Source organism: Ahaetulla prasina, chromosome 3, assembly GCF_028640845.1.
Source record: "Ahaetulla prasina isolate Xishuangbanna chromosome 3, ASM2864084v1, whole genome shotgun sequence".
Taxonomy (NCBI): domain Eukaryota; kingdom Metazoa; phylum Chordata; class Lepidosauria; order Squamata; family Colubridae; genus Ahaetulla; species Ahaetulla prasina.
Window position 1 is genome coordinate 20,027,324 of NC_080541.1, and position 18,144 is coordinate 20,045,467.

Here is an 18,144-nt window from a genome sequence, read left to right on the forward strand (position 1 = left end):
CCAGATTGCGAACTTTCCCTCTGTAGAGCTCTTGATGCCGTTTGGGAATATTTTTTGGTCAGCTTAAATGATCAAAACAAGTCCTGGGAGTTAGAAGCAACCCAGAATCCTGTGTATGTACCCATCTCTTTGTCTGTAAATGCATGTTAAACAGCCTCATAAAAATCCCATCCCTGCTCTAAATTGGTTTTAAGCTAGCCATGAAAAAGAGAGAAAAAATTCCACTGAATAAAAAACATCACTTTTGCTGCAGCAAGCTTGTTCTGAGCATCCAAAGGAGGAAGTAGGGAAAAAAAATGGGGAAAAAATTGTTAGGAAAAAAAACACACCATTGGAAGTTCTAAATATGGGAAGCTGGCTCTCTGCCAAACAGCTGCAAAGGAAAGAGCTCAGTTTGAACCAGAGGAGAAGTGAGTGGAAGGAATACTTAAACTTCCCACTGCTCTTTTTCCTCCTCCTCCTCCTCCTCCTCCCAACCTCCCCATCTGATGTTTCCTCAAGTCCAGAAACCCACACATTCTCTGGGAGGAGATAATAATTGCAGCAAAGGGAAAGCAATAGATCGTGGAAAGGTTAAATGTCATCCAAATGCTGGTTGCTTGCTCAAAGCATGTGTTTCTCAGCTGCTATGCATGTCCAAATGTGCAGAGTCGGCTTTCAATGGCTATTCTCCCTCCGAAGATGTGTGGGTCATCCATCATCTGAATGTTGTATTAGGAAGTCCTGGCTGGGAGAAGAGAGCTTGTACAGCAGACGATGGGAGGCACTTTTCATTTCTGAGTAAAGCTTTTCCATGATAAATTACAGCATAGGGATTCAATGAGATTTACTCCCAGGTAAATTCCGGAAAGATAAGACCTTCTAATCATTTCAGTAGACCGATGATCTTACCTAATCTCCTTAATTTTGCAGTTGCTTTGATTGCACGTTGTCCTCAATTTATGATCACTATCGAGCAGAAAATTTAGGTTGCTAAGTGAGACAGTTGTTAAGTGAGTTTTCTCCCATTTTACCAGCTTTCTTGCCGCAGTTGTTGAGCGAATCACTGTGCCTGTTAAGTGAGTAAGATGGTTGTAAAATGAATCTGGCATCCCCCGTTGGCTTCGCTTGTCAGATGGTTGCAAAATCACGTGATCCTGGGCCACTGCAACCATCATAAATATGAGTCAGTTGCCAAGCATCCAAATTCTGATCCAAATGTGACTGCCTAAGTGTGAAAAAAGGTCACTTTTTTTCAATGCGGTTGCAACTTCCAACAGTCACTAGTGAATGGTTGTAAGCCAAGAACTACCTGTATCTCAAAAGTTTGAATGATAAGTGCTTTTAGATACTATAGGTAATTTGATGCAGATATAAGATTATAAACAGCAATAGCAATAGCATTCAGACTTATATACCACTTCACAGTGCTTTACAGCCCTCTCTAAGCAGTTTACAAAAGGCAGCATCTTAGCCCCCAACAATCTGGGTCCTCATTTTACCAACATCGGAAGGATGGAAGGCTGAGTTAACCTTGAGCCTGGTGAGAATTGAACTGCCGACATCAGGAGATGTCAGCAGAAGTAGCCTGCAGTACTGTATTCTAACCACTGTACCACCACAACTCTTGACAGAACAACCAATGATACCGAACCTTTAGGGCCATTTCCATGGTAAATATTGGATGGTGGAATTAGATTCCAAATGAGGCAAGTCAAAAGATAGTATACAGTACCGTAGGTCAATCTACTATAGCAGGGGTCTCCAACCTTGGTCCCTTTAAGACTTGTGGACTTCAACTCCCAGCTGGCTGAGGGACTCTGGGAGTTGAAGTCCACAAGTCTTAAAGGGACCAAGGTTGGAGACCCCTATACTGTAGCACCCAGTTTCCAAAAGATATTAGCTTGGTTATGTCTAATGAAATTCTCAGTCAACCTGGTCATGGTTGTCCCATGTATCCCTTCAACTGTTTTCAAAGAAAAACCAGAAAGCCTCTTGAAAAAGCATCTTTAGGATATCCTGATTAGGCAGGCAATGCCGCTCCTCAGTTGGCTGGTGTTCAATTAGGTCTGAGTCTCCATAGATTTCATATGAAATAATTATTAGTTCCAATCTGGGTCGGTCATCAGGACCAGAAATTTAGTCTTCTGAGGTTTTGGACTAGTGCTGCAGCCCATCCTCAAGGAACCTCTCCCTATCAGAATGTGTATTTTGAGCTATTCCATGTGTCACATATATGTGGCGCCTTCCTATTGGTTGATTGATGTGTTGATGGCTGGCAATTGGCTGTTTTATTTATTTTATTTTTATTTATTTATTTGTCACAGCAGTATATATAAGCATAAGCAAGAAATAACTATACAATATATAAGCATATATATAAGCATAAGCATGAAATAACTATATGAATTGGATACAATCAAAGGGAACATTAGGGCAGGAACGGTAGGCACGCTGGTGCTCTTATGCACGCCCCTTACAGACTTCTTAGGAATGGGGTGAGGTCAATAGTAGACAGTTTTCGGTTAAAACTTTGGGGATTTTGGGAAGAGACCACAGAATCAGGTAGTGCATTCCAGGCATTAACAACTCTGTTAGTGAAGTCATATTTTCTGCAATCAAGATTGGAAAATCTAATAACAGCAGCAAGATTACTAATAGGACAATACTGGAAGAAAAAAGAAGTACCTACAATAGAAGAATGGATATTGAAGGTTGCCAATTTGGCTGAGATGGCGAAGATATCAGCCTTTTTGAAAGACAATACGCAAGAAAGATACTTAAAGGAATGGAAAAAATGGATTGACTATATTCAACGTAGATATCAGACTAAGAGTTATCAGACTGTTTTTGAATGATTATGATGTATTATTTTTGATTGTTTTCGGGGGAAGTTAGGAATTGATGATTGTAGGGGTATAATTAAGTTGGGATGAAATTTTTTTAGCATATGTTTGTTTTATTTTTAACTATATCTTGTGTTCGTTCCGGGAAGTCGGGGGGGGGGGTTGTGAAGGGAGGGGGAGAGGGGGGGAAGGGGGGAAAATTTTGTAAAACTTTTTGAATAAAAAAAAAAAAAGATTGGAGCAGTTCACATTAAGCTTAAATCTATTGTGTGCTTGTGTATTGTTGCGATTGAAGCTGAAGTAGTCTTCAACAGGAAGGACATTGTAACAGATGATTCTATGAGTTAAACTCAGGTCATGCTGTCAAGCCCTCACCTCCTAAGTACTTAATACTATGTTTCCCTGAAAATACGACCTACCCCGAAAGTAAGTCCTAGCTTGATTTTTACACATGCACCCAATATAAGCTCTAGTCTCAAAATAAGCCCTAATTAAGATCCCACCCACTCCAGGGTGCATGGGTAAAAATTAAGCTAGGGTGGGGATGGGTGGTGGTGGTGGAGGTGCCCTACTACTTACCTTCCGACGGTTGCAGCCAGGCCTCGCACACCTTGGCCCATTTCTTCTACAGCCATCAAGGCTTTCCTGAAGGCCTCTGTAGCTGATAACAGAGCTCCAGATCAATCTGGAGCTCTGTTATGAGCTGTGAGGCCTTCAGGAAAGCTATGCTGGCCGAAGAAGTTCCTGAAGGGCTCTGACAGTGAAAAGGAAGCCGGGGCAACACACAAAAGTGAGGTGATTTCGTGGACAATATCCCTCCCCTGAAAATAAGACCTGATACCTTTTTTGGCGGCAAAAAATATAAGACAGGGTCTTATTTTTGGAGAAACACGGTAAGCTGGTGGTCAATCAGCACTCCTGTTGACTGACTAGAGACCCATTTCCCAGGCTTCAATCATTTCCCTGCCTGTTTTTGTACCTGCATGGCCAACAATCTTAGTAGGTTCCAAGTTGAATGTATAGAATGTAATAGCCCAAAGTGCACATTCCGGTAGAGAGACGTTTCCTGAGGATGGGCTCCAGCACGAGTCCGAAAACTCAGAAGACTAAACCTCTGATCCCAGTGACCGGCCCAAATTGGATCTTGCAACATCATCCTGGGACACATATGCTCTCTACATGGGGCTCCCCTTGAGGGGCATCCGGAGGGGCATCCGGAGGGGCATCCGGAGGCTACAGTTAGTCCAGAATGCGGCTGCGCGGGTGATAGAGGGAGCCCCTCGTGGCTCCCGAGTGACACCTATCCTGCGCAGGCTGCACTGGCTACCTGTGGCCTTCCGGGTGCGCTTCAAGGTGTTGGTGAACGTCTTTAAAGCGCTCCATGGCATAGGGCCGGGTTATCTATGGGACCGCCTGCTGCTACCGAATGCCTCTCACCGACCCGTGCGCTCTCACAGAGAGGGACTCCTCAGGGTGCCGTCGGCGCGACAGTGTTGTCTGGCGACACCCAGGGGAAGGGCCTTCTCTGTGGGGGCTCCCGCCCTCTGGAACGAACTCCCCCCAGGACTTCGTCAACTTCCGGACCTCCGAACCTTTCGCCGCGAGCTTAAAACTCACTTATTCATCTGCGCTGGACTGGGTTAGTTTTTTAAGTTTATGGGTTTTTAATGGGTTTTTATTTTTAAATTTTAATTGTGGCCAATTTAATAAGTTTTTTAATTGTATTTTAATATTTATAGTGTATTGTGTATTTTTTACTTGGCTGTGAACCGCCCTGAGTCCTTCGGGAGAAGGGCGGTATACAAATTTAAATAATAAATAAATAAAATAAATAAATATATTCGTCTTCATTCATAATAATTGTCAGGTCCATCAATGGCAGAAAATTGAAAATCCTGAACTTGCCTTACTTCCCTTGTACTGTAAAGCCATTTATGGTAGTGCTCACCAACATATTTGCAATAGCAAACCCTACTGAGTATCATGAAAGGAACTTATTTCCTGATTCTACTGCCAAAATTTCATTGAGTAATTTTGAGGTCTGGTATTAGGAAACACAGTTTTTATCTCCAGCAGAATTGGGCAGCTTATAGCCCTCCATATGTTGCTATGACTATTGCATCAGTTTCAGTCTAGAGAGTCACTAGGGAGGAATGTTAGAGATTATTTATGTCTAGAGAAGCGGCAGATTGCTCCACCTGATCTGTTTTCCACATTGTACTTGCAAACGGCAGTAGCTAACTGAGCTTCTGGGTTCAGAAGCTAAGAAGAGACTCTAGAAAGACTCTAGAAAGAGTGCAGAGAAAAGCAACAAAGATGATTAGGGGACTGGAGGCTAAAACATATGAAGAACGGTGGCAGGAACTTGGTATGTTCCTGCATAGTTTCATTAAACTATGCCTAGTTTAATGAAAAGAAGGACTAGGGGAGACATGATAGCAGTGTTCCAATATCTCAGGGGTTGCCACAAAGAAGAGGGAGTCAAACTATTCTCCAAAGCACCTGAGGGTAGAACAAGAAGCAATGGGTAGAAACTAATCAAGGAGAGAAGCAACCTAGAACTAAGGAGAAATTCCCTGACAGTTAGAACAATTAATCAGTGGAACAACTTGCCTGCAGAAGTTGTAAATGCTCCAACAGTGGAAATTTTTAAGAAAATGTTGGATAACCATTTGTCTGAAATGGTGTAGGGTTTCCTGCCTGGGCAGGGGGTTGGACTAGAAGGCCTCCAAGGTCCCTTCCAACTCTGTTGTTGTTGTTGTTGTTGTTGTTAATTAATTAATTAATTCTTCCATTCCCCACCATCCAGTCAGAGCTGAAGAAGTCAGAGCTGAAGAAGGGAGTCAAACTACTCTCCAAAGCACCTGAGGGTAGAACAAGAAGCAATGGGTGGAAACTGATCAAGGAGAGAAGCAACTTAGAACTAAGGAGAAATTTTCTGACAGTTAGAACAATTAATCAGTGGAACAACTTGCCTGCAGAAGTTGTGATGCTCCAACACTGGAAATTTTTAAGAAAATGTTGGATAGCCATTTGTCTGAAATGGTGTAGGGTTTCCTGCTTGGGCAGCGGGTTGGACTAGAAGACCTCCAAGGTCCCTTTCAATTCTGATATTATTATTATTATTATTATTATTATTATTATTATTATTATTATTATTATTATTATTATTATTATTATTATTATTATTGTCAATGTTGGTTAGTGCCCATTTGGGAGTACCAGGACTAGATACTTTTGTGGACTACCGAGGTTGCTGAAAGAGTGGTGTAGTGACCTAGAGGTAGAACCTCTAGTTAGTTAGTTAGTTAGTTAGTTAGTTAGTTAGTTAGTTAGTTAGTTAGGGGCCGTAATAGCTCAGGCTGTTAGTAGCCTGTTATTAGAACACAGTAGCCTGCAATTACTGCAGGTTCAAGCCCGGCCCAAGGTTGACTCAGCCTTCCATCCTTTATAAGGTAGGTAAAATGAGGACCCAGATTGTTGGGGGGGCAATAAGTTGACTTTGTAAAATATACAAATAGAATGAGACTATTGCCTTATACACTGTAAGCCGCCCTGAGTCTTCGGAGAAGGGCGGGATATAAATGTAAATAAATAAATAAATTAAAAAAAAAGAACCCTCGCCTCACAATTAGAAGGCTATGAGTTTGATCCTAGATAGAGGCAGATATTTCTCTCTCTGGACACAATGAGAATATATCTGCTGAAAAGAACTCCACACTGGTGACAGGAAGGGCATCTGGCCATTAAACACTCAGCTCCATTGAGTTGCCCAGACTCCACCATGCAAGGAATTTGGGGGGCGGGGGGGGTTCATTAAATGAAGATGATGATTCAGGTAGCTGAAAAATATCCTCCAAGAAGGCAAAGGCAAACCAACGTTAGTAATGCCTCCAAGAAAGCTGCATGGTTGAGGTCATCCAGAACCAACTCAACTTGAGAACATCTTTAATTTTTAACAAAGCTGAGTGTCCTGAAGGTATGTTGGAACTACTGTAATTCCTGGGATTCCAATCCAAGGCAAGAAGGAGGAGGAGACTTTTCCACAGTCATGTGATCAGCATGGAGTCCTGTTGCCTTCCCACAAAAATGGTACCTATTTATCTACTCACATTTGCATGCGTTCTGCTAGGTTGGCAGGAGCTGGAGCAAGGAACGGGGCCTCAACCTGTCACATGGCACTTGGGTCTCGAACCTGGGCTGCCAGCTTTCCAGCTGACAAACTCACTGTCTTAACCATTGAGCCATCAGGATGCCCAGGGTTAAAAGTCTCTTCAAATTCTTACCTGAATATACATTTGTGTTCTTCTGTGAATGCTGGAGTTCCCAGGGATTTTGTTGTTGTTGTTGCTAAGCTAGTTCTGAATTATATGGCACTCTACTAACTCCCTCATTTCTTCCCTCCTTTCCCTCACTAAGTAGACCAAGAAATCAGCACATCAAAAGAAGGCTAGAACTACACATTATAATAATAAAGTAATAAAGGCGGGATAAAAGTCAAATAATTAAAAGAAGTTATAATAACAGAATCTTGCAAGTCTGGTTGTGTTGTACTTCCCCTTCTCCTTATATCTCTGTGAATCAGGAAGGTATTCACCTGAACTGCTTCTGAATATTATCTTCTTTTTCAGAACTTAAAACATATTTCAGCCCCCTTTACCTAGCTCACTGATTTTGTGTATTTTTTATCATTTTTCTTATTCTCTACGTCTTCCTTCCTTGAAATCTTTTTTTTCCCTGATCATGAGATAAACTATATGCACCTTCCTTCCTGCTTAAACAGTTTATACAGCATTCTAAACCACCCAACAAATATTCTGAGCGGTAAACGGGTCAATGGAAAATACAAAATAAAGCCAGAATAGAATGCAGCATGTTAAAATATATGTTTATATATTATATAATCTTTTGTGTTATGCTTGTGTATATTGTTATGACAAAATTAAATAAAAATAAAAATAAAAAATAAAACTGAGATAAAATCACTATCAAGAATAATTTCATAAAATGGAATGGAATGGAATGGAATGGAATGGAAGGGAATGGAATGGAATGGAAGGGAAGGGAAGGGAATGGAATGGAATGGAAGGGAAGAGAGAAGAGAGAAGAGAGAAGAGAAGAGAAGAGAAGAGAAGAGAAGAGAAGAGAAGAGAAGAGAAGAGAAGAGAAGAGAAGAGAAGAGAAGAGCTGGAAGGGACCTTGGTGGTCTTCTACTCCAATCTTCTGCTCAGACAAGTGGCTGTCCAGTCTCTTCTTAAAAACCTCCAGTGTTGAAGCATCCACAACTTCTGAAGGCAAGCTGTTCCACTGATTAATTGTTCTTACTATTAGGAATTTTCTCCTTAATTCCAGGTTGCTTCTCTCCTTGATTGGTTTCCAGCCATTGTTTCTATCCATTGTTTCTTGTCTTGCCTTCTGGTGCTTTGGAAAATAAGTTGACCCCTCTCTTCTTTGTGGAAGCCCCTCAAATATTGGAAAACTGCTTTCATGTCATGTCACCCCTAGTCCTTCCTTGCTCTAGACTAGACTAGCCAAACGCAAATCACACTGCTACTAACCTGCCTTCCATTGAGGACCTGTATACTGCATGGGTCAAAAAGAGGGCTGTGAAAATATTTACAGACCCCTTACATCCTGGATGATTACATACTCCTACTCCTGGTAGGAGTATCAACTCCTACCCTCAAAACGATGCTACAGAGCACTGCACACTGGAACAACTAGACACAAGAACAACAACTCTGCTAAACAAATAATTCCCTCAACACTGTTAAACTATTTACTAAATCTGCACTACTATTAATCTTACCGTTCCCATCACCTTCCACTTATGACTGTATGGCTGTAACTTTGTTGCTTGTACCCTTACGATTTATATTGACTGTTTCTTAATATGATTTGATTGCTTACTTGTACCCTATGACTATCTTTAAGTGTTGTAACTTATGATTCTTGATGAATGTATCTTGTCTTTTTATGTACACTGAGAGCATATGCACCAAAGACAAATTCTTTGTGTGTGTCCAATCACACTAATAAAGAATTCTATTCTATTCCATTCCATTCCATTCCATTCCATTCCATTCCATTCTATTCTATTCTATTCTATTCTATTCTATTCTATTCTATTCTATTCTATTGTCTACAAAACTCACCACCACTTTGCTTGCATGGAAGACTTCCCAGAACAAAGGAGGGGAGAGATGCAAAGGGAACTTCCAGAATTTACACAACATAGATTCGATCCTTTCGCCTTTCTTTTACCCAAGTTTTTTTTTAAAATTTTATTTTGTCACAACAGTATACGTAAAGATCGACATAAAACAACAACACATCATAAAAGTAAAGAACATATATATGAGCAAAAGTATGCATCAACTATATTAATTTGATATAATGAAAGGGAACAATAGGACAGGAACGGTAGGCACTTTTGTTAAGTTACCTTTAACCAGCTTTCTAAAGGCTTTATTCTTCTGCTATTTCCCCATGTCTTCCTCCCGTTCCTTCTTCTGCCAAGTGTCATGGCTTAGGTTGGAAAAAAGAGACAAGGATATTTCTCAGATGAGATGTAAAAAGAAGCGCAGGAAGACTCATTTCCTAGTAATGTGATCCCCTTGCCATGCAGTGAAAAAAGATTTCATTTAATTAGAACAGGAAAAGATAGGCCTGCTTAGTCATCCAGAGAAACCCACGTGCCAGAGGCCACATGGATTCTAACAGCAATTCACAATGCAAGTCCCTGTACTGTATGAGCCGAATCCTGACTTTCCACAATGCTTATTCCACCCTCCTTCATTTCTGTGTCACCTTTTCGGACATTAGGGCATGCAGAAATGTTATTGTGACCCAGGCCCAAGTAGGTAGTAGGAAACTCAGTCAGTTTGTTTGTAAAAACAAACAAACTTTATTAAAACAGCTGAGAATTACTTCATTCTCAGCATAGTCCAACTAAATTAAAGCAAATTCCTCCCAACACAATTCCTCAGTCCTATCACCAACCTTGGTCCAATTAGGCAAATTGCCAAAGGCCTTTCTTGGCAAAAGTTCAGAAGACACCGATATGAAACAAATGCAACAAGATGAAGCTATCAACGTTGTTTTCCAGCAAAGAGTCCAAATGCCGGTACTGGTCATTTAAGCCTTATGGGAGGGGCCAATCATCTCTTGGCCCTACTCCCGAGTCGTCCTCTTTGCTTGAGCTGCTCTTGCCTTCTGGCAGCTCTTCTCATACGTGCATTAGGAACAGGCTCCTCCTGTTCCTCTGCCTCACTATTGTCAGCCTCTGGAGGCTCTGGACACTGCACATCACTCCTCAATGGCCCTGGCCCAGTGGTGGGATTCAGCCAGTTCGCATCACTTCGGTAGAACCGGTTGTTAACTTTCTGAGGAGTTTGGCAAACTGGTTGTTGGAAGAAATCATTAGGGCAGGGAACCGGCTGTTAAATCCCTTCAATCCCACCACTGCCCTGGCCCCACCTCTGCCTCCGATGCAGAGCCCTCATCCGGGCTTCCCCAGCCTCCAGGACTGGCCCATGTTCTTCCTCAGCCTCATCACTGTCTGACTCCATTGCCAGCCCTGCAGGCTGCTGGCGGACCACAACAAATGTTTTCTGCTTTTCTGAATTGGATTTCTACCGGTGCAGCCAATATTTGAAAGCCAGGAGCGTAAAAAGGAATGGTACAGTAGATTATGAAAATGGTAGGATGACTTGCTTCAATCCCAAACCACATTTCTGCAAAAGACAAACACAAACCACAAATGGACAGATGGCCTTCACTGGAAACTTCGTCCTTAGAAACTCTTTGCATCAATGCGTTCCAGCACATTTTCCATTTGTCAAAAGAGGCTCATTGAACCCTTCATAGGAGCCATAGCACAATGGTTAAAGTGCAGTATTGCAGGCAAACTCTGCCCACAGAATTCGGTGGCCGAGATGGATGTACTAATAGCCTGGTCTATAGTGGACATAATTCATTGTAACCTGATTGGTAATCTAGCAAATGCTATTTAGGTTCCAGTAACAAAAATATAACTTCCAAATCATTGTGTTCTGGCCCCCGTCCCCAACCACAACCAAGAAGACACGCGAGCTGACTATATCTGCCAGCAATTTATTCCTATGACAGCTATCAGTTCTGGCAACAAACCTGCGATTGCCTGCCAAGTTCTCTTATCTCCTCAGAAGCCAGCGTAACTGCATTTCGTTGCTGGAGGAACCAAGAGTTCACAAATAAACAGAAATCCAGAAGCCAAATTCTTAGTCTCAAAATATTGCAGCCAAAGTTTCCAAGAGTCAGTTTTTGTCCGTCACAAGAAGCTATAGAGCAGCTCCTCCTGCTTTTATACCCTGTGGGGTGTGGCTCCATGACTCAGCACTCTCTAGGCCTGCCCCATCCCTTCTTTTGTTGTTCCCGCCTCTCCTTTCTGCAATGCCTGGGATTTAACCAGGACTGATTGTCAGCAGCTGGGTCTTGAAGCATTGCCTGGGAGGGGGAAGGTGCGGGAGAAAGAGGCCTTGCCATCTCCTCCACCTGGCCTGCCTTTGGAACCTGGAGCAGAGCCAGAGAGGAAGGTCCTGCAGAGGGAAGCCCTGTTGGCTCTTCCCCCTCACTCTCTGAGTCACTCTCTGCCAAGAGGCCAGGCTCAGGAGCCGAACACACAACACATCGGAAATAGTCATTCCATTCCATTCTATTTTGATCAAACTCCATCTTAAGGGCTGTATCGAATTTTTCCTGCGTCATAATTAAGAAGACTTCAAAGAAATTGGAACAGGTCAGCCATCTACCATGAATGCAGATAGTCCTTGACATACGACTGTTATTGAGGCAGGCAATGGTTATCAGTTATCAAGGCCATAAAACAGGTCACCCATGTGACTGATCTGATTCTTTTCAACCTTTTTTTCCAACAGTCCTTAAGTGAATGCAGTAGTCTTAAGGAAACATGGCACTCAAAGTGAACACGGCGGTCATAGAGTGAATGTGATGGTTCTTTTCCCAACCGCCATCATTGTGCTAAACAAATAATTCCCTCAACACTGTCAAAGTATTTACTAAGTTTGTACTACTATTAATTTTCTCATCGTTCCCATCACCCATCTCCTTCCACTTATGACTGTATGACTTTAACCTTGTTGCTTGTATCCTTATGATTTAGATTGATATTGATTGTTTCCTGATTGCTTATTTGTACCCTATGACTATCATTAAGTGATAGTGACTATCAACTTTATGATTCTTGATGAACGTATGTTTTCTTTTATGTACACTAAGAGCATATGTCCAATCACACTTGGCCAATAAAAAATTCAATTCTATTCTATTAAGTGATCCCACCATTAGCTTCTTGGAACAGTTGAAAGGACTGTGTTGTAGATTGGAGATAGATTATGTCGTATCCCTTCCCCTCTGTTGAGAGAGCTGTTCAAATTTGACATAGATGGCCTCTTTTTCCCAGGGTTGAAATCTAGCAGGATCTCACAGGTTCTGGAGAATCGGTAGTGGAAATTTTGAGTAGTTCAGAGAACCGGCAAATACCACCTCTGGCTGGCCCCAGAGTGGGGTGGGAATGGAGATTTTGTAGTATCCTTCCCCTGGAGTGGGGAGGGAATGGGGATTTTGCAGTATCCTTCCACTGCCACACCCACCAAGCCACACCATGCCCACCAAACCATGCCCACAGAACCGCTAGTAAAAATAATTTGAATTCCACTTTATCCCTTCTGTCCAAAATGTGGACTTTGCTGTCTTCAAATTCTTTTATGGACTGATGAGGAAGTATTCTACTTTTCTCATACAAGGGCTTATGTGAACTATCGAAAGATGCTGATTATTTGAAGCAAAGCCATCTACCTTTTGAACCCAGACCTATTTAAGTCCCCTTGCTTATTTTCTTGGGATGAATATTTGCTTTGACTACAAAATGGGGAGTCATTGTTTTGACTTCCGCAGGCAATAGTTTAGCCTGTTCTTGCTGAAATTGTCACATTGTCTTTGAAAGGCTTCTGATTTACCAGAGAGGCCACAATGGGGATATTGGAAGAACATGGGAAACCGCTGTTCTCACTTACTACACATGAATCAATGCTTTCCAGGTTTTACTAATGGGGTAAGTTTAGGATAGACCAGAATTTATTTGTTCATTGAATTTTAGGACTCTCCCCCCCACCTTCATATAGTTTTGAAACCCCCTCTTGATAAATTAATACGGTCAATTCTAACCACCTGTCTAAGAAATTTACTACTGTGGGTACAGTAAGTACAATTTGCATGTTGCATAATTATCCCTGTTTCCAGCTCTCAAAGTTGAGAATTACTAAACAGATTCAGGAAAATCTCAATGTTTGCAAAAGTACAATATATGTATGCATGCATGTATGTATGTATGTAAACTCCCTTTCTCTTCCTTTCTTGTTTTAGGCTGTCCAACTGCCTCTTGATTTCCAAGTCCTTTCTTTCACCTTGTTAATAAGTAAATATCCAAATACCGTATATACTCGAGTATAAGCCGAGTTTTTCAGCACATTTTTTGTGCTGAAAAACGTCCCCTCGGCTTATACTCGGGTCTATACGGCTTATACTCGAGTTTTGTTTTTTTTTTAAAGCCCCTCGGCTTATACTCGAGTATATACGGCTTATACTCGAGTTTTTTTTTTTTCTTTTTTTCACATTTTACCGGACGGAAGCCCTGCCGGTGCAGTGAGAGGGCGGGGCGGGGAGCCAGCCTTCTCAGCTGAGGGAGGAGGGTTTCAACCGGTAGGTGCCTCATTTCCCACCCTCGGCTTATACTCGAGTCCCCAGTTTACCCCAGTTTTTGGGGTAAAATTGGGGACCTCGGCTTATACTCGGATCGGCTTATATTCGAGTATATACGGTAATCCTTTATTGGCATTAATGGATAAGAAGGATTTCACCATTCCATTGCGGCTGGCTTGAAGATCATTCAACTACTTAACTACTTCATATTTAAGAAACAAGTATATGACCACTTTCATAAACATCCATTCATATGTATATTCATTATTTTATTATTTCTTCTTCTTCTCCTCCTCCTCCTCCTCCTCCTTCTTTTTATAAAAAGTTTTTTATTTTTTTATTTCTTATGCACATGTTGTAAATGTACACTCTTGTCCATAAATAATCATACGTATTTTTTTCTGAAGAAAGCACAAAGATAAGACATTTTAATTACATTTGTGGTTGATCTTCTACCCTTTTTTTCCCTTCCTTTCACAACAAACCTTCTTCTCCTCTTTTCTCTCCCTCCTCCTCCTCCTCTTTCTCCTCCTCCTCCTTGGTTGCATATAAGATTTGCTAAGATGTTCAGATTTCCAGCTCCCAGAATTCTCCAGCAAGCATGAATTCTGGGAGTTGAAGTTCAGAGAGTCCAAGATTTAGAAAGTCTCATTTAGGGTAATCATAAAATCTGATGACACAAGATACTTCTAATTTAGGTCAAACAACTCCAAAATATTATACATAAAGATGTTGGGATTTTGGCAGACTTACACAATTAACCAGATCTGCAACTGGACTCTTTCCTAATAGGTGATGCTCCTAGGAGCTGTGACTTATACAAGTATAAAGTAGATCTACAGTTTTATTTACTTCCTTTCTAACAACTAATCTCTTCACTCCTCATTCAAACATCATTTTTGGAATGTCTCTTAGCATCAGTCACACGAGCTATATTGTTTTTGCTGCAGTACTGAAATATATCTAATATATAAATTTTGTTGATATATATTATTACAAATTTAAGTTTATATATGCATTTAAATTAAAGCTATTTTAATCAATTACAGCAAAGTATCATTTCAATAAGACAGTGAGTTATCAGGTTGAAGTACAAAAGTGAATACAGCTCACCTGTCTGGAACCCGCACTGCATATCGGACATAAACACAATCGAGAGAGTCCAGAGATATTTCACAAGAAGAGTCCTCCACTCCTCTGCTTGCAATAAAATACCTTATGCCACCAGACTCCAAATTTTAGGATTTGACAACTTAGAACTATGCAGACTAAGCATAGTACATAAAATGATCTACCACAATGTCCTACCTGTCAATGACTACTTCAGCTTCAACCACAACAATACACGAGTAAATAATAGATACAAACTCAAGGTAAACCGCTCCAAACTCGATTGCAGAAAATATGAATTCAGTAACAGAGTGGGTCAATGCCTGGAATGCACTACCTGACTCTGTAGTTTCTTCCCCAAACCCCCAAAACTTTAACCTTAAACTGTCTACTGTTGACCTCACCCCATTCCTAAGAGGTCTGTAAGGGGCGTGCATAAGAGCACCTGCGTGCCTACCGTCCCTGTCCTAATATTCCTTTTTTGCTCACTCTTTTCATGTATTCAAATTATATTTATACTTTTACCAGTTATCTTATATATGATTGACAAACAAATAAATAAATAAATAAATAAATAAATAAATAAATAAATAAATAAATAAATAAATAAATAAATAAATAAATAAATAAATAAATAAAATGTAAAAAGGTGGGGGGACCATGTCAATTTCTACCTTATACACCTAATATATTATTTAAAACTATGCAAACAAAGAAAAGGAAACAAAATGGCCTATAATTTGAATAATGTCTCTTTCTAAGATATTGACTCAAAACATATCACCAGGTGATTCGATTTTTTAAACAGTGTAACAACAAGAAAGAAGTTAAAGAAAGATTGTGGCCCTGTAGTTTTTTTCTACTTTTAGATGGGGCAATTTACACGTGACCTTATCATGCGTCATCAAAGTGCCAATTTTTTCTCAGAATAAGTCGCTGGCTTAAGACAATTTTATGTTTTGCATTTTGCTGTCAGAGCAGCCTGGGGGTAGTGGGGAAACAGAGATGGAGTGCAAATCAAATTCACAACAGAGATAACACACAACCCATTGTTTAGTCATGGAGAAGGTGAAGAACTGTCTGTCAAAAAAAAAAAAAAAAAAGGGACGCAAATGTGTGAGTGAGATAACTAACCGGTGTGCAGATAAGATAGCGATGTTGTACACTGAGCCCATATACAAGCAGACTGAGTGGGATGTACATGCCGATGATAGGGGAATGGTTATGAGAAGGGAATTTTGAAGAAAAGTGACGTGTGTGCATTTTGGTACCCCCCTCCCCCGGCCTAAAAACCCACTATTTACCAGAGTGTATAAACAATGGACTTATCTTTGTTTTCTCTTATTGGATTTAATTCACCAAAATGGATTATACTCAACTCCACTTGGATTTAGGCCCTGCTTTTTACACTGTTCCTATTTACTTCTAACAGTAGCTTAATCATATTAACAGGACTGCCATTTCTTTGTTCTGGATGTATTGCCATTCTGCTTTCTACAGGGTTACTACTGCTGCCTTTTCCTTCCACAAGCAAAATCATCTGTTATGGCTTCTTAGCAACTCTGCCACTTGCCCGGTGCTACTGTCTGACTTTATTCACATCTGGCTAGGGAATTTTTGGGGGGTGGGTGGGGAGTTATCCTGAATCAATCCCCTGCACATTGAAATCCACTTTGTGTCAGTGTTCCAATAAAAAAACCCCAACTCCAAGCAAAAACTCTGAAGCAAGCATCTTTCAAAGTTCTATTTACTAGGATAGGTCAACTGGCGCATCTGGGAAAACCCGAATCTGAAAAGTCCGAGTTTTCCCTCAGTAAATCAAAAACCCAAAACCATCCCCTGACTCCGAAGTCAATCACATGCTCCAATCGCCAACCGTCCCATCTCGAGACAGCACTCCAACCACTCCTTCTCCAGATGCAGGATCGGCCTGACCTTCACTGATAGGAAGAATGCTATTATGTCTGAAGACTACCCCTCTACTAAATCCCCCCCTCCTACTTTTCCACACATGAGAAAGTGGCAGCACGGAAGCTTCCGGCCTAAAATGGCTTCCAAAGCTTGACACCTTGAAAACAAATACTCTCCTTTGGAAAAGCATCCACTGTCCAACACTGATTTACTCCTGAGTAGCCCTGTTAGGATTCATTGGATTCCTTCAGGTGACTGGTTAGGAATTTCATGTCAGGCATATTTCAGAAACATTAAAAGGAAGACGGTTTAGCCAAAATTTCATTTTCCCCCCCAAGTTCTTTATTGTAGGACATCTATTTTGATGTTTCTCAGACGTTTTATCCTCCCCCCACAAAAAAAAGAGGACTATGATTTTCATTCTGATTTACAGATGTCGGAGAGTTCCTTGAAAACTGGTTTCGGTCATATAGCTAAGATGATTAGGGGACTGGAGGCTAAAACACACGATAAAAGATTGCAAGTATTCAGCATGGCTGGTCTAGTAAAGAGAAGGACCAGGGGAGACATGATAGCAGTGTTCCAATATCGGAGGGGTGCCACAGAGAGGAGGGGGTCAAGCTGTTTTCCAAAGCACCTGAAGGCCAGACAAGGAATAATGGATGGAAACTGATCAAGGAGAGATTCAACCTGGAAATAAGGAGGAACTTTCTGACAGTGAGAACAATCAACCAATGGAACAGCTTGTCAGGGTCGAGCTATTATTACGGTAAGTGGGAGAGGCAGATATGACGGAAGGGGGGGGCACATCAGGTCTCGGGGGCTCGCCCTCGCTGTTTACGAGCGATTGCGTGCTCCGGCCCCCCAGAAATTTCCCGTGACCCGAGTGGCCAGGGTAATCGGGACCTGGGCCTCCGGCTGATGTTATGTAATGCCAGGTCCGCAGTTAATAAAGCCCCCCTGATTTCAGATCTTATTCAGGAAGGGACCGCGGACGTTATGGGCATTACGGAGACCTGGCTGGGCACCGAAGGGGGGGTCCCCCTAGTGGAGATGTGCCCACCAGGCTTCCGAGCATTCCATCAGCCGAGGGCCCAGGGTAGGGGTGGAGGGGTGGCGGTTATCATTAAGGAGAGTCTTGAGCCGAGGGAAACCACTGTGCCTCAGATAGCTGGGTGTGAATCCCTCTTCGTGAAGTGGGGTCATAGAACTCAGGTGGGCTTGTTGATCACGTACCTGGCTCCTTGCTGCGTGACTACAGCCCTGCCTGAGCTGTTGGAGTTGCTGGCCGGGTTGGCAGTTGAAACCCCCAGACTGTTGGTCATGGGGGATTTCAATTTGCCATCAGCCGGCATAGCATCCTCGGCAGCTCAGGAGTTCATGGCTTCCATGACGGCCATGGACCTGATTCAGTTAATTGATGGCCCTACCCACGTCGGGGGAGGTACCCTAGACCTGATTTTTATCTCTGGCCAGTGGTCTAATGATCTGGTTTTAAATGATTTAGTTGTTGAAACTTTGTCATGGTCAGATCATT

At 41.7% G+C, this 18,144-nt stretch overlaps 1 long non-coding RNA gene across 1 annotated transcript; it reads right to left on the reverse strand.

Annotated features, from left to right (window-relative positions):
* Nucleotides 1–501: 501 nt before the first annotated feature.
* On the reverse strand, nucleotides 502–9,938 carry LOC131196247 (uncharacterized). The gene is made up of 3 exons (XR_009154675.1): nucleotides 9,828–9,938; nucleotides 9,271–9,353; nucleotides 502–1,207 (listed from the first exon to the last, which is right to left on the reverse strand). It is a non-coding gene; the product is annotated as an uncharacterized LOC131196247 (long non-coding RNA).
* Between the last annotated feature and the right edge of the window lie 8,206 nt (nucleotides 9,939–18,144).